General features: G+C 34.2%; 1 pseudogene; it reads right to left on the bottom strand.

The window, feature by feature from the left end:
• Positions 1 to 8,822: 8,822 nt before the first annotated feature.
• LOC101711818 (vomeronasal type-1 receptor 4-like) overlaps positions 8,823 to 17,319 on the bottom strand; it is a 110,658-nt pseudogene continuing 102,161 nt past the window's right edge.

The following is a 17,319-nucleotide window of genomic DNA, read 5'->3' as shown; positions in this document are numbered from 1 at the left end:
GAAGATCAAAGAGTATATCAGAAAATGAAAAGATATTTTTGTTCTTGGGTAGGAAGAACTAATACAGTGAAAATAGCCATGCTTCCAAATCTATTTTACAGATTTAATGGAATCCCATTCAAAATATCAGAAGCATACCTCACAGAATTAGACAAAAAAAAAAATCCTAAAATTTATTTGGAACCAGGAGAGTCCTAGAATAGCAAAAGCAATTCTGGGCCACAAAGGCAAGTCAGGAGGCATCACAATCCCTTACTTGAAATTATATGACAAAGCCTCAATGATAAAAACAGCATGGTACTGGCAAAAAAGACACAAAGATCAATGGACCAAATATGAAGATGCAGAAACAACTCCAATACACTCAACCACCTCATCTTTGAAAGAGGTGGCAAATACCTTCACCAGAAGAAAGATAGCTTCTTTAATAAATGGTCCTGGAAAAATTTGCTTTACATATGTCAAAGATTGAAACTAAACCCATATCTCTCATCATGCGCTAAACTAAAATCAAAATGGGTTAAAATATAAATATTAAAATAGAAACACTAAATCTTCTGGAAGAGATAATACATAGAGCTCTTGAGGCCATAGGAGTAGGCAAAGACTTCATGAACAAAACTCCAATCACACAGGAAATATCACAAAGAATCAACATCTGGGATCTCACCTTATCAAAAAGCTTTTGTACAGCAAAATAAACCAACAAAGTGAGGAAACAGCCTACACAGTGTCAAAAAATCTTTGCCAGCTCTTCCTTGGACAAAGGACTAATATCTAAAATATATAAAGAACTAAAAAAAAATCAGACCCTCCAAATTTAAAGACCCGATCCAAAAATGGGCATCTGAAATGAACAGACATTTCTCAGATGAAGAAGTACAAATGGCAAATCAATATATGAAAAAATGTTCAACATCAGTGGTGATTTGAGAAACGCAAATTCAAACAATGCTGATATTCCATCTTACTCCAGAAAGAATGGTTGCTATCAAGAAATCAACCAGTAACAAATTCCGGAGGGACTGTGTGGAAAAAGGATCCCTTCTATACTGTTGGTGGGAGTATAGACTGGTACATCTACTGCAGACATCAATGGGGCAATTCCTCACAAAACTAAAAGTAGAGGTTCCATTGACTCAGCTATTCCCCTTCTTGATATCTTCCCCCCAAAATGAAAAGCATCATACCACAGTGATATATGGATACCTATATTTATAGCAGCACAATTTGTAATAGCTAAATCTTTAAAACCCCCTTAAGTGTCCATCAAGGGATGAATGGATAAAGAAGATGTGGTTTTTATATACAATGGAATAGAACTCTGCCAGCAAGAAGGATAAACTTGAGACATTTCTAGTAAATGGATGTACCTTGAGACCATACTCTTAAATGAAACAAATTGGGCACACATGTTTAAATATCACATGATTTCTCTGGTGTGTGAAACCAAAAGTGTAAATAAAGACCAAAATGTATAACAGACATTATAGAATGGGAAGAAAATGTTCAAATAGGAAGGAGAACAAGGGAGAGTGGAGAGAGATGAAAGGAAGGGAAAAGGAAAAAAAAGAGAATAGAAGGAAAAAATGGAAACAAAGCTTTTGTAAATAAGTGGGGGAAGAGGGGTTTAAGGGAGTGGAAGGAGGTGAGCAAAAAAGAAGAAAGATATATCATGCACAAGTACAAATTCCATATGGTGAATGTTATCATTATGTACATCTAAAATGTACCAATAAAATTAAAAAATAAAACTAATGGAGAACTGTTTTCTTCCATTAAATATGATATTTACTGTACATTTTTATAGACAACTTTTGAGGGAGTTTCTACTTAGTTTTAGATTATTGAGTTTTAAAATCATAATTGAATCTTAAGATGATTTTCCTGAATTTACTGAGATTACTATACGACTTATGAACTTTATTCTGTTAATGTGGTAAATTACATTGATTGATTTTTGGATTAAATTATCTTTTTATTCCTGGGATTCCTTCATAAGGATATATTTGTTATATTTACTGGATTTAATTTGTTATTGTGTTAACATTTTTTTTGTCTATGTTAACAAGAAATATTCATCTATAGTTGTATTTTATCTCTGCAATATCTTTTTCTGTTTTTAGTATTATAATTATGCTACACTCAAATGATTTTGAATTCATTGTCTCTTTTGCAGAAGAATTTTCATAAGACTTATTTGTTCCTTAAACTTGTGATAATATTTATCATTGCAGCTATTGTATTGGTATTCTCTTTATGGAAAGTTATCATAATCAATTCTTAAAGTACATATGGGGCTATTTGCTTTTTATTTCTTTTTAATTGTGTTTTTAAGGATTATGTTGTTTTCATTTAAATTTTTGTACTTAATGATATAATGTGGCTCCCATTATTTTATATTTATCATTTTAAATTCTGCAAGATCTCTAGCTATGTCTGTCTTATTTTTGATATTGATAATTTGTGTTTTACAAATTTTTCAACAATGTAGCTATAGAGTTTTCATTTGTTTTGATCTTATTAGAGAACCACATTTGGTTCTATCCATATTGTTCTATTTTTTCTGTTTTCTAGTTCACTGATTTCTGCTTTTACTTTTAAAATTATTTTTTTATCTGACTCGGGTTTATTTTTCTTACCTGACTCTTGGGTTTATTTTGCTCTCCTTAAATTCTAAAAATGAATACTTATACTATTAATTTAGACTTTTCTTCTTGTGTTTTAAATTGGTGCATGACCACCTAGCTAATGCCTTGTGGAATTACCAACTTATTTCAGACTTTAAATGCCATATTCCTGATCCTTACATTGTATGATGTATTACTATTACACTGACCATGTGCCAATGAAGTACAGAATGTTAATTCATTAGTATAGCAGTTTGATATAGATTTGTGATTTTTTTCAATTATTTAAAAATTTTATGCTTCATTAGCACGTTTTAATTGAATTTATTAATGGGGATAAGTATGCTACTTCAGCATGTGCATACAGTATGCAGTAATCAAATCTAGTTTCCTTTCAACTATCCCCTTCCTCCTAAAATTTCCATTCTACATTTAGACCAATATTTTTAAACTTCCATTTATGAGAGAATATGAGGAATTATCTTTCTGCATCTGCTTTATTTTACTACTATAATGTCCTCCAGTGCTATACATTCTGCTGCAAATGACAAGATTTCATTCTTCTTTATGGTTGAATAATATACATTTTCTTTGTCTACTCATTATTTGCTAATGGTCACCTAGGTTAATGCCTTTACCTTAGCCATTCTAACACAATGCCACAATAAATATGGCCCTGCAGGAATTTCTTTGGTATGGTGATTTCGCTTCTTTGGATGTATACCCAATAGCAAGATAATTGAATAACAAAGTTGATCTATGTTTAGTTTTTTAGTAACTTCCATGATGTTCTCCATAAAGGTTGTATTAATTTAAATTTCTATCAGCCATATTTGAGTCTTACTTGCCTTTTGTTCATATACTTGGCAGCATTTTTATTGTTTGTTTATTTTGATAATGTCCATTCTAACGGGGGTCACTGTGGATTTGGTTTGCATTTCCTTGGTGTCTATTGAACAATTATCACATATTTGTTGAACATTTGCATTTCTTTTAAGAAATGTCTATTCAGATCACTTGCCTAGTTTTAAAATTAGGTTACTTGCATTTTTGTTAAATTTCTTGAATTCTTGATATATTCTATATATTAACACTATGTCAGATTAATAGTTGGCAAATATTTGCTCCCACTTTGTAGATTATCTCTTAACTTTCTGGATTGTTTCCTTTGCTGTGCAGAAGCTTTAAAATATATAATCTCATTTCCTCATATTTGCCTTGTTTTTTCTGCCTTTGAAGCATATTGAAAAAATGCATTGCCTGTACCAACATCTTGAAATATTCCCTTTATGTTTTCTTTTATAGTAGTTACATGTCTTTGATTCATTTTGAATTGATTTTTGTTCAAGGTTAGTATAGAGTCAAGTTTCAACCTTCTACCTACAGTTATCTAGTTTCCTAGTCTCACTTATTAAATACTCTAAGTGTTACTTCTCCATATTTTTGGCACTGCTGTCAGCAATCAGTTGGATATGAATGCATAAATTTATTTCTAGGATCTCTATTCTATTACAATGGTCGGTATATTTGTTTTTATGCCAATACTATGCTGATATTTTTACCAATGCTCTGCAGTATATCTTAAAATCTAGTCTTATAATGGCTCCAGCTTTGTTCTTCTCCTTCAAAGTTGCTTTGGGTATTTGATGTCTTTTGTCATTTCATCAAATTTTGGGATTGTTTTTTCTAGGTTTTTGAAGAATGTTATTAATATTTTGATGAGAGTTTCATTGAATATTTAAATTACTTTGAGTACTACAGATATTTCACCAATATTAAGTTTTTCAATCCATGAATATGGAAGGCCTTTCCATTTTTTGTATGTTTTGTTTCCTTCATTAGTGCTTTTGGTTTATATAAATGCTAATGATTTATTTTTGTCTTTGTTTCCTTATGATGGTGGAAAATGAACCCAAAGCTTCACTCATGCTAAGCAAGCATTCTACCACTAAACTACAACTCCAGCCCTGCTACTGATTACTATATTTTGATTTTCTCTCCTATAAATTTGTTGAGTTCTTTTATCAGTTGATCATTTACTGGAGGCTTTAGGTTTTCTTATACATTGTATCATCTGAAAATAGGGATAATTTGACTTCCTCTCTTCCTACTGTACTTGTATGCCTTTTATTTTTTTCATTTGTCAATTTTTAAAATCAGAAAATTTCCCCTCCTTAGTTAATTCGACAAATTCTCATATGCTATATTTTTAATATTATTTAATTTAAATATTATATTTTTATTGAGGATTTATTTTTTGACACATAGGTTTTAAAATTTTTTAATATGTCACTATTTTGCTTTCATAGGTTTATTGTTAATTTCATTGGGATTAAAGAACATTCTTTGAATTGTTTAAACCATTAAAGTGCAGTGTTTTTATGGCCTAGTAATATGATCTATTTTTATAAATATTCCGTGTACCCTTGCAAAGAATGTTATTCAGTGTAGTGATCCATAAGTGTCAATTCAGTCAAGTGGGTTAATACAGATGCTCAAATCTAATATATCCTTACTGATTTTGTGTCGTTTTTCTTTTATCAGTTACTGAGAAAGGTTCTCTGAAGTCTCTAACTGTAATTGTGAATTTGTCAATTTCTCCATTCAGCTCTGTTTTGATTCATTTGAAGCTTTATAATTTTTTTGCATTCACAATTAATATTGTTATATCTGTTTGATTTATTGATCCTATTATCCTATGAAATACCCCTGTTATTTATTTTAATAAAATCTGTAATCTAAAGCCTATTTTCTCTGGCATTTATAAATTAATTCCAATTTTCTGATGTGCTTCCCAGCATAAAATTCTACTTTTATTCTACTATATTTTTACATTTCAAATAAAGTTTATTATTATTTTTAAGATAGTACAATTTTTGTATTTTAATTTGCATAGTTAGTCCATTTCTATGTGATGAAATTATTGACATACTTAAGTTTGTCTATTATCTTACTGTTAGTTTTCTTCTTGTCCCATATAAATAATTTTTTCATTTTTAATAATTTTTAAGATTTACTTTGGATTTATTTCTTAATGTATCATTTTATCCCTTCCATTAGATTTTAGCTACCTCTTTGCATAGTTTTAAATAGCTATTCTAAGATTTACATTAATCATCTCTAGTTGTTTATTATGCACCCTCATGTCTAACTTAAAAATAGTGTACTTCCATTTACTATTTGGTACACTTTGTTCTTTTTTGGTCACACTTTACTCCCACAGATCTTATGTACTCCACAATACTTTATGGTTAGTTATGCTTTAAGGAGTCAAATATTTCTTAAGGAATTTTAAAACAAGGAAAAATAAATTTTTCTTCTCCATATGTATACTATTTCGATGTTCTTCATTTCTGTGTGAAAATCTGAGTTTACATTGGTGTCATTTTCCTTCAAACTGAAGAACTTCTTTTAACATTACTTAGGATAAGCTTACTAGTAACAAATGATTTCAGCTTATATTGGTTTGGAAATGTTTATTTGACTTTCATTTCTTTATTAAAATTTTCTCTTTATATAGATATTTTCCTCAATACTTTAAATATGTTGTTATATTATTTGTTTTTGACTTTGCTTATGATGCAAAGTCAAAGATCATTTTATCTTTTTCTCTTGTGATTATGGTTTTTCCCTCTTGGTTGTTTTACTAAGGATTTTCTCTTTATTACCCATTGTCAGCAATTTGATTATCATGTTTTGTTATTTTTGTTGGGTCTATTCTACTTTTGGTATGTGGATTTCTTAGATCCTTCTTTTATTTCATATCAATTCATCAAACATTTTCATGTCTCTATTTTTTTCCTAGACTTCAATTTTATTCTTGTTAAAATGATATTGTTTCAGAGATCACTGCAGCTCTTGTTAATTATCAAGGCTTTTTTGCTTCCTCTGCATTGCCTCAAATGCCTGATCTTAAAATTTACTGATCTTTCCTTCATTAATGTAATCTTTTGTTAATCTCAAAAGTGATTTTTTATTTAATTGTATTTTTGCTGTAGAATTTCCATTTAGTTCCTTTGAATGATTTACACTTATTAAAGTTTCTATTTCCTTTTTATAGTTACATTCTTTTTCAAACCTTTGACTATAAATATATTTATATTGCTGTTTTTCATGGCCTTTATTAATTGAATCACTTCTATGATTTCTAGTTCTATTGCTACTTATTGAATTTTCTCTTGATTACGGTTCATGATATTCTGCTTCTTTACAGGTCTGGAAAGTGTCAATGGGATCCTAGAATTTGGCAATGCTATGTTTGTGAAGATAAGGATTTTGTTTCCTTCCTTGAAGTGCATAATTTTGCCATGTCAGGCACGTAATGCATGCCAAGATCAACTTGATCCTACTGAGTCATTTTTAGTAGTTGCTCAGAGAAGTTTAAAATAGACTTTACTGAACTAGCTTTTGTCTTTTTGGGGTCTCTTCCGAATGTCCTACGGGTTTGAAAGTACCCTCCATGGACTGATCAGAACTCAGAAGTCTCTGCCCAGGGGGTGTACTTCACTTAGTTTCCTATGATCTCAGTCTGTGTATGCACAACTTAGTATTCAGTCAGATTTAAGGAGTCAATTAGGTTGATTTCTGGAGCTTTCTCTGTTTAGTTTTCTCTTTGCCCCTCAAATTCCAGGTACTGCCACATTGCACACCTCTAATTTCTGCCTCCTAATTTCAGCAAGACCCTTGCGCTCTGCTTAATTTCTGCCCTATATCATGTGGTTCAAAATGTACCCTCAGGAGGCAATCTGAGTCAATAAAGGTCAGTTGTGGGCTCCTCTCATTTGTTTCTCTTTCTCTGACAAGACTTCACCAAAGTTCAGAGATGTACTTTGTCAATGTACAGTGTTGTTTCACATCTGAAAATATTTGTTTTATATACTGTGGAAAATTTTCTAGTTATTATGCCACATGTGATAACCCATGATTAGTGAACTCCACCATGGGGGAATGTTGGGATCTTGTCAAAATAAGATTAAGCATAAAAATTGCTAATAGTATAGATTTAAAGATTAAATGGAAATTTGTGATAGTGTACCAAATCAAAGGTAGTTATTAAACTGTGTTCTAAGGATAGTTGATCAATTCTTAATTCTTAAGAAGGGGATTTTATAGTAATTTGTCCTGCTCTCTTATTACATAAACATTTCAACTTCTACAATGTCTGTTTCTTTGCTCTCATAAATGAATTATTCTTTGGCAACACAGCTGCAAAAGAATATTGCTCATTGATGAGTAGGTGGCTTGCTGCGATTTTTATTTGTGCTAAAACTACTCCTCATTAATCATGAAAAAGTACCTCATGCATGAAAAACTACCAGTGAGAGTAGATTTGGGGGATATTGATGGACAGGATGCATCTTGCTAAACCCATCCAGCCCACTGAGCTGTGATCTCCATCTCCCTTCATCTGGATGAATGAGCACATGGTGTGCCTCATTTAAAAACCAGAACAATTCTTTGAAATTTATAGTAGCATGAAATCATAGTTTAATAATGTTGTTTTGACATTCAGTACATCTAACAGAAAGGGCTTGGGTTTACTAAGGGAGAGTCTTTGTTGAAGATTTTAAAATGCTGATATTGCAAAGGCATTGGCCACTGTCAGCAGGCCATTTTCAACTTCTCTGACTTTCACTTAGTAGTGAAACCATGAAACCAAATATGTGACAGAGTAAATGAACAAACAGCCTGTAATATTTACTCTGGCCCCTACCAAGTACTGTACTTTATGTTTGAGACAAAAAAACATTTTTTTCTACCTTTCTGAAAATCCTGCCTCATGGTGATTATTTTGCAAAATAATCTCATAGGATACAATTTATTGATTTCACATGTAAATAACCAAAGCTTAACAGCAAATAAATGAATTTTCATGGGTTACAGCATAGTAGGTACACAAAATCATTACTGCATATAAATATAAACCATGCTACTGCATCCTATGTAGTAATTGCCATAATAAACGCTTTAAAATACTAACATATCTCCAGATTTTTTTACTCAAACTTCTTTCATGGTTGCAAAAAGTATTTGAAAGGAAATTTCCAACCAGCAAGTATCAGGATAATGTACACACACACAAACTGTGTTTCTTTGGTTGATTGTCTGCCTTCTGAGTTCAGTAGAAGACTCTTACATGTTTGAGTCAATATCATACAAAAATTTTACCATCTATAGGTTGGGGTTATATCTTTAATGTTCTAAAAACCCACATGTTTTTGTTTTAATAACTGAATAATCATTGTGAATGGAACCACAAGCAATTTTGGAGTTTTCTTTAACTATGTAACAGCAGCAAGTTGGTCCTTGAGAGTCTTGAAACATCAGTATCAAGGGGCTGATGGTAGGATAACAGGATGCCAGAAAAATAATAGTATGCTTCAGCCACAAGAAAGATTTGAAAAATGCGACATAAATTATGAAAGAAGAATTTATTGAATAAAGAAAAATGAAAGTGCTTGCTATAAGCAGGATGGTTTGAGTGGCTTTTGCCTCTGGGGAGAATCTGTGGGAGATGTGGATGCTGTCAATATGCTTCACTCACCGCTGATGTCTATATAGGAGAAGTACCATATAGGCACTGGCCCAAACCATGAGTCCCAGGAACACAACATCTGCCAGTGTCATTAGAAATGTGTATTTTGGAGCAAATGTGCCAGAATTTCTGGAAGAACATAGACCAAAATCCCGTACCATGGTAGAATTGTGGTTGTGTTGAAGGTCTTCAATATATATAGGAATAAAGGTATTTATCAGCAAGTTGAAGATCCAACACAGAACACAGGAGAAACTAATTTTCTTCCAAGCTCGGTCTTTGGGCCCCACCCACCCTCCAGCTCTGGGGCTGATGGCGATGGCCTGAAAGTTGCTCAAGAGGCAAGTGTTACAGAGAGAAAGGCCATGGACCACTCTGTGGATATAATAGACAAGTTTACATCCCTTGTTTCCCAGGATGGGTGTCATTCCCCAGATTAACATCATGTGGGGAATCTCCTTGAAGAGAAGGACCAAGAAGTTGACCACAGCCTTATGGGTGAGAATCAGCCATTTCCTGTCCTCTCTTCACTTCCTTCACCCTTCCCTATTTACAAAGGCTTTGTTTCCATTTTTTCCTTTTCTCTTGATTTCTCCTTTCCCTTCTTTCCTTTCCCCTTCCCCTCCCACATCCCCTACCACTTTGGAATTTTTCTTCCTATTTCTAATTATCAATTATTCATTTTAATTGTTTTAATCCTTATTTACACTTTCAGTTTCTCTCACTAGACAAACTATTTGGTATTTACACGTGTGTCCTATTTATTTCATTTAAAAGTATAGCCTCAATATGCATTCATTTAGCTATAAATGTCTCTAGTTTCTTGTTTTTTATAGCTGAATAGTACTCCATTTTATAAAAAAACCCCACATCTTTATCCAGTTTCCAGTTGATGGGCACTTGGGCTGTTTCCAAGCTTTAGCTATTACTGTGCTGCCATAAACATGGGTGCACATATATCGCTGTGGTATGATTCTTTTAATTCTTTTGGGAAGGTATCCAGCAGGGGAATAACTGGGTCAAATGGGACCTCTAGTCGTAGTTCTTTAAGGTATCTCCATACATATTTCCACAGTGGTTGCACCAGTCTGCACTCCCACCAAAAATGGAGAAGGGTTCCTTTCTCCCCACAACCTTGCCAACCTTTGTTGTTGTTTGATTTCTTGATAGCAGCCATTCTTTCTGGGGTGAGGTGGGATCTCAGTGTTTTCATCTGTATCTCTCAGATGACCAGTGATGTTGAACATTTTTTCATATGTTTATTTGCTGCTTTTACTTTTTTGTCTTTAATTTTGGGAGGTCTGATTTTTTAAAGTTCTTTGTATATTCCAGATAGTAGTCTTTTGTCTGAGGTACAGCTGCTAAAATTTTCTTCCCATATTGTAGGTTGTTTCTTAGCTCTGGTGGTGGTTACTCTTGCAGTGCAGAAGCTTTTTAATAAGATGAGATCCTAGTTGTTGATTCTTTGTGCTAGTTCCCATGCTACTGAGGTTTTGTTGATAAAGTCCTTTCCTATGCCAATGTCTTCAAGAGTTCTACCTAACTTATCTTCCAGCAAGTATAGTGTCTCTATCTTAATATTTAGATCTTTAATCCACTTTGATCTTAGTTTAGTGCATGGTGATAGGTATGGATCTAGTTTTAATCTTTGGCAGGTTGAAATCCAGTTTTTCCAACACCATTTATTAAATAGGCTATCTTTCCTCCAATGAGAGTGGTTGGCTCCTTTGTCAAAGATGAGGTGGCTGAGTATGTCTGGAGTTGTTTCTGCATCTTCTAATCTATTCCACTGATCCTCAGGTCTGTTTCTTTGCCACTACCTTGCTGTTTCTATCACAGTAGCTTTGTAGTATAGTTTCAAGTTGGGGATTGTGATACCTCCTCCATGTTTCTGTTGCCTAGAATTGCTTTTGCTATGCTAGGACTCTTCTGGTTCCATATGAATTTTTGGATTGTTTTCTCTAGTTCCGTGAAATATATTGTTGGAATTTCAATCAGCATTGCATTAAATCTATATAGCAGTTTTGGAAGTATGGCCATTTTCATTATATTGGTTCTTCCTACCTAGGAACAAGGGATGTTTTTCCATATTTATATCCTCTTCGATCTCTTTTTTCAGAGTGCTGTAGTTTTTCAGTATAGAGGACTTTTGCTTTCTGTGTTAGATTGATTCCTAGATATTTCATTTTTTGGATGCTATTGTGAAGGGAATTGTTTCCCTAATCTCTCTCTCAGTGAGTCTATTACTTGTGTACAAGAAGGCTATTGTTTTTTGAGTGTTGACCTTGTATCCAGCTACTCTACTGAATCTGTCACTTAAGTGTAGATGTCTTTTGGCAGAATTTTTTGGGTCTTCTATGTAGAGTATCATATCATCAGCAAATGATGACAGTTTAACTTCTTCCTTTCATGTCTTTACTCCCTTTATTTCTTTCTCTTGTCTAATGGCTATGGCTAATGTTTCCAGAACTATACTGAATGGGAGTGGTGATAGTGGATATCCTTGTCTTGTTCCTGATTTTAGCATGAAGGTTTTCAGTTTTTGACCATTTAGTATGATGTTGGCTGTTGGTTTTTCATATATAGCCATAATCAGGTTGAGATAAAGACCGTCTATTCCAATTTTCTGTAGGGTTTTATCATGAATGGGTGTTGGATTTTGTTGAATGCTTTTTCTGCATCAATTGAGATGATCATATGGTTTTTCTCCTTGGCTCTGTTAATATACTGTGTTACATTTATTGATTTACTTATGTTGAACCATCCTTGAATCCCTGGGATAAATCTGACTTGGTCAGGGTGTATGATCTTCTTGATGACCTTCTATATTCTGTTTGCCAGTATCTTGTTGAGGATTTTTGCATCTATGTTCATTAGGGAGATTGTCCTGTAGTTCTTTTTCGGTTGGGTCTTTCCCTGGTTTTAAAATCAAAGTAACACTTGCTTCCAGGAATGAATTTGGAAGTATTGCTTCCCTTTCAGTTTTATTGAAGAGTTTAAAGTGCAATGGTGATAGTTCTTCTCTAAATGTCTTCTAGAATTCAGCAGTGAAGCCATCAGGACCTGGTCTTTTCTTTGTTGGTAAATTTTTAATTACTTTTTCAATTTCACTGATTGTAATTGGAGTGTTTAGAATTTTATATCTTCTTCTTTTAATGTTGGTAATTCATATGTATCCAGGAATCTGTCCATTTCTTCTATGTTTTGCATTTTATTAGAGTACAGGTTCTCGAAATAGGTATTGATGATCTTCTGGATTTCTGCTGGTTCTGTTGTGACTTCATCTTTTTCATTCCTAATTGCATGTATTTGAGCCTTTTCTTTCCTTTTTTTTGATAGGGTTGGCTAAGGTTTTATTGATTTTATTTATTCTTTCATAAAACTAACTCTTCGATTCATTGATTTTTTTGTATTATTCTCTTAGTCTCTATTGAATTGATTTCTGCTCTGATCTTTATAACTTCCTCTCTTGTATGAGCTTTGGGTTTGTTATATCTTCTTTTTCTAGAAGCTTGAAGTTCAGCATTAGATAGTTTATTAGAGCTCTCTCTGTTTGCCTAATATGGGCATTCACTGCAATGAATTTCCCTTATAGAACTGCTTTCATTGTGTCCCATAGATTTCTGTATGTTGTACTGGCATTATTATTTACTTGTAGACACTGTCTAATTTCTTCTTTAATTTCCTCTGTGACCCATTGGTTGTTCAGGAGAGTGTTATTCAATTTCCATGTGTTTGTGGGTTTTTTGCAGTTTCTCATGCTATTCATCTCCAATTTTATTACACTATGGTATGATAATATAGAGCAGGAAACTTCCATTCTTTTACATTTACTTAAACATGTCCTATGAGCTAGCATATGGTGTATTTTGGAGAATGACCCATGTGCAGCCAAAAAGAATGTATGTTCTGATTCTGTGGGGTCAACACTCTGTAGACGTCTATTAAGTCCATTTGTTCAAAACCTCGATTCAGTTCTAGAATTTCATTGTTGATTTTTTTGTCTAGATGATCTATTTTTGACAGTGGGGTATTGAGGTCCCCCACTATAATTAGTGCTTATTTGGTTATTAGTGCTTATTTGGTTTTTCATGTCCATTAATATTTGTTTTTTATAGTTGGGGGCATTCATATTTGGTGCATAGATATTTGTGATTGTCATCTCTTCCTCTTGGGTTGTTCCCTTCACAAAGATGTAGTGACCATCTTTGTCTGTCTTAGTTAGTTTTGGTTTGAAATCTATTTTGTCTACAAATAAGATTGCTACCCCTGCTTTTTCCGGGTTCCTGTTGCATGGAGAACTGTTTTCCATCCTTTTACTTTCAGTCTATGAATGTTTTTTGAGTTAGGTGTGTTTCTTATATACAGCATATTGTTGGATTTTGCTTCTTAATCCATTCTGTCAGTCTGTTTCTTTTGACTGGTGAATTGAGGCCATTAACATTGATGGTTATAATTGATAGATACTGACTCATTCTTGTTATGATGTTTTATTTTTGTTGGCTCTTTTATTTCTTATTTTTCCCCCTTACCCTTTAGTTTCTTACCTTGCCTGGTGGCTTCCCTCTGTTGAGCCTCATGGAGTTGTGACCTTCATTGGTTTTTTCTACGACATTGTTTAGAATTGCTTGGAGTGCTGGTTTGCTGTTCATGAAATTTCTCAGGTGTTCTTTGTCGTAGAAGTATCTAATTTCCCCATCCGTTTTGAAAGATAATTTTTCAGGATACAACAGTCTAGGTTGGAAGTTATTTTCTTTTAGGGCTTGAAATACTTCACTGCTGGCTCTCCTTAACTTGAGGGTTTGTGTTGAGAAGTCTGCTGTGATTCTGATGGGCTTTCTTTGCATGTGATTTGTTTCTTTTCTCTAACTGCTGGTAGGATTTTATTCTTCTGTTGCATTTCTGGGATCTTGACTATTATATGTCTAGGTGTAGCATTTTTTGATCATGGCTAGTTGGAGTTCTATATGCCTCACTTATCTGCATGTCCCATTCTCTACCTCTGTCTGGGAAGTTTTTGACTATTACTTCTGTGAACAGTTTTTTTTAATGTCATTTGTACTTTCTCCTGATTTTTCATGGACTTTTATCAGTCTTATGTTATTCTTCTTTGTATCATCTAACAGCTGCTGTATTGATTTCTCGTGGTCCCTTACCATTTTGAAGAAATCTCTGTTTTTATGGTCCTTAACTGCAATCCTGTCTTGTATGTCTGATATTCTATCTTCACAGTCACTCAATCTTCTGTGGATACTTTCAGTGGAGTTTTTAATCTGGATATCTGTTTGAATCTGTTTCATGGATTCCATTTCTTTTGTATGTTGGGTGATCATGGTTTCCATTTCTTTCTTATGTTGAGCATTCATGGCTTCCAGCATAGTTCTGAGCTCATCTATTTTTTATCTGTTTCTGTTCTAGAGCCTCTAATCATGTCTTTCACTCTGCTCACCATCTCTGTAGTTATCTGAGAAATTACTTTTGTTTTGAATTTTTCTAGAGTCTCATTCATCTGTTTTGTTATTTTCTGTGCTATCAGTTCAGGGTGTCCAGGTGGTTGATTGCCATATTTTTCTACTGCGTTTTCCCCAGAATTTGCCTTTGGTGACCTGGAAGTCTGGGTTTGTGTCCTCCCAAGGTGTCTTCTCATTTTTAATTCTGTTGTTGGTGCTGTTTTTCACTTTAATTCCTGGGCTGATACTCCAATATTTCTTATTTTCAGTATCTTTATTACTGGTGTTTAGAGCCCCTATGGAGTAATTGCTTCTCTGAGATATCTTCCAGTTATAGCTAGACGTTTTAGGCTTTGAGTCTCTAATGACTCTTAGGCAATCTTGTTTTCAGTATATCAGGGAGGACAACTGATTAGATCAATCACAACACCTTGGCCCAATTGACCCAATCAGCATCAAACACAGTTTAGAAAATGACAATTTGTGGTAGCAGTTAATGTCACCTTTAACCACAAGAGCTAGATTAAAATCTAGGGCCAGCTGAAAATATGTTTGTAGTAAGTAAATCCTTCAATATGGCAAATTTACCCTTCGGCATAAGGATTTAGCAGGGATTGGGGAGGAAGGGGTGGAGAGATAGTGGGAGTGTGAAAGGTTAGAGGTGAGGCTAGAGGAAAGGGGAAGATCATGCAAATTGTGGAGATCTGTTGAAGACAGGAGGAGAAGACAAAGAAAAAGAACAGAGACAAGTACAGAACAAACTGACAACAATGAGGAAGTGGGCCGGGTATTTAGCTCAGTGGTTCAGCCGCCTGCCTCACAAGTGCAAGGATCCGAGTGTGATCCCCAGTACCAAAAAAATAAAATAACCAACCAAACAACCCCCCCCCAAAACAATAGGGAAGCTAGAAATTTTATTCACCTTCCTATAAAACTGACAGTCGAGAGGAGAGAGAGAGAGAGGGAGAGGGAGGGAGAGGGAGGGAGAGGGAGGGAGGGAGGGAGAGAGAGAGAGAGAGAGAAATTCAGAATGGGACAGGAACAGGAGCAAAGAGGGAGATAAATATAGAGCCAGAAGGTATAGAGAGAGAGAAAAAGAAAAGAGAAAAAATACATAAAACAAAACAAACAAACAAACAAAAGGTCTCCCTCAGGATATGTCTCTCCTGTCCTGGTAAGCAATGTGGGGAGCAGTGTGTGGGTCTAAGTCTATTAGTCCTGAGCAAGCCAGGTGTAGTCTATTGAGATTCAGGCTGATTTCTGGCTGCAAGGTCCAAGTTGAGGTCCCTGACCTCCTGTAGGATTAAACTCTGAAAGGTTCCACTGCAGGTTCTAGCTGTCCTGCCCCCTATGGGAGTCTGGGTTTCTATGGGAGGTGCTGATCCCACCAACTTACCAACCAGGATGGTCCAGTGTGCTTTTATTGAAGAGATTTTCTTCACTTTCCCAGTGGGCTTCAATTTTCATTGAGGAGTGTCAGAAAGGTCCTCTCTGTTGTTTACTTCTGCTCTATCTTCTGGGGCTTGTATCCATGGTCTTTATGTCCCCCTGGCACCTCTGCTCTGCGGATTCAGATGCTGTGGGGCACTGTCTCTGGCTGGGTGCGGGCTGCTGGCATCCGTGTGAATGGGGGTCTCCAGCAGGGCCCAAAAAACATTTTTGACTCAAAAAAATGGAGAATAGTAAAAAGTTTGAAAACAATGTATGAAAGTAGATTTTGTGGTCTGACATTACACAGAAATGACAAAGTCCTAGGGAAGAATAAAGTTAAAAATTACTTTTTTAAGAATAAAGTTTTGATCTTACTCTTTTGGCTTTGAAGGTTGATTGTTTGATGTTCTGAAAAGCCAGATGTATGCATTCAAGGCCTTCTGCATACAAGAATACAGAGGTGAGATGTTAGAATTAGTATCGCAGACAAACTTTCTTTACTTTTCAAGTGTGCCTATAATTGCTTTTAATAGACTTTTGAGAAGACAACTTATTCTGGTCCATTTGAACCAAAATAAAATTGAAGAAATTCTTGGAATCTTTTTGTATCTCCAAAGGTGTGCTTGTATAGCACTTTCCTGTGTAGTGGGATGTAGGAAGTAGAAAGCCCCCCTTTTTTGCACTGCTTACTGATTTCTATTGTGAAAATATTTCACGGCCAAGATCAAATTAGCAATTTTAACAATTGGCTTGCAAAATTGCTAGATATATAACAGTTTGCATGAGGCCTACACGAGCTGCCTCAGTATATCAATGATGATTCCATATTTTGCAGTGCTGGAGATGGTGTTGACCCTACTTTAGACTAACTGGGTTATATTTACTCTACTTTAGGATTCTAGCCCCAGTTTTTGAGAGAAATAAGCTTCTTTGAGAGAAATAGGCTTTCTGGCTAAATCCAATACTCTGTGATTTATTAACAGTACAATGGGTCCCTGAAAATTAAATGAGATAATGGTTAAGTGCCTAACATAATTCCTAAAACATAATAAGTATTCAATAATTAGTAGCTATTAGTGACTAAATGTAGATTTATGATATTTTAACTGTTACACAGGAGTAATTGCTTTCTATGATAATTAAAATATTTTGAAACTACTGAGAATTCTGTAACTTTAAAAAATAATTTTATTTTAATCATAGCAATTTCTATTATATTTAAAATTATTTGTAGAGTAAATTACTTATTCTGACAACAGGTAATGCTTGGTTT

This window comes from Heterocephalus glaber, unplaced genomic scaffold, assembly GCF_053883595.1.
Source record: "Heterocephalus glaber isolate CG9 unplaced genomic scaffold, H.glaber_assembly_v1.0 deba00001504, whole genome shotgun sequence".
Lineage (NCBI taxonomy): Eukaryota > Metazoa > Chordata > Mammalia > Rodentia > Bathyergidae > Heterocephalus > Heterocephalus glaber.
The sequence above is the reverse complement of the archived record's forward strand: the minus strand, read 5'-3'. Positions and strand labels throughout refer to the sequence as shown.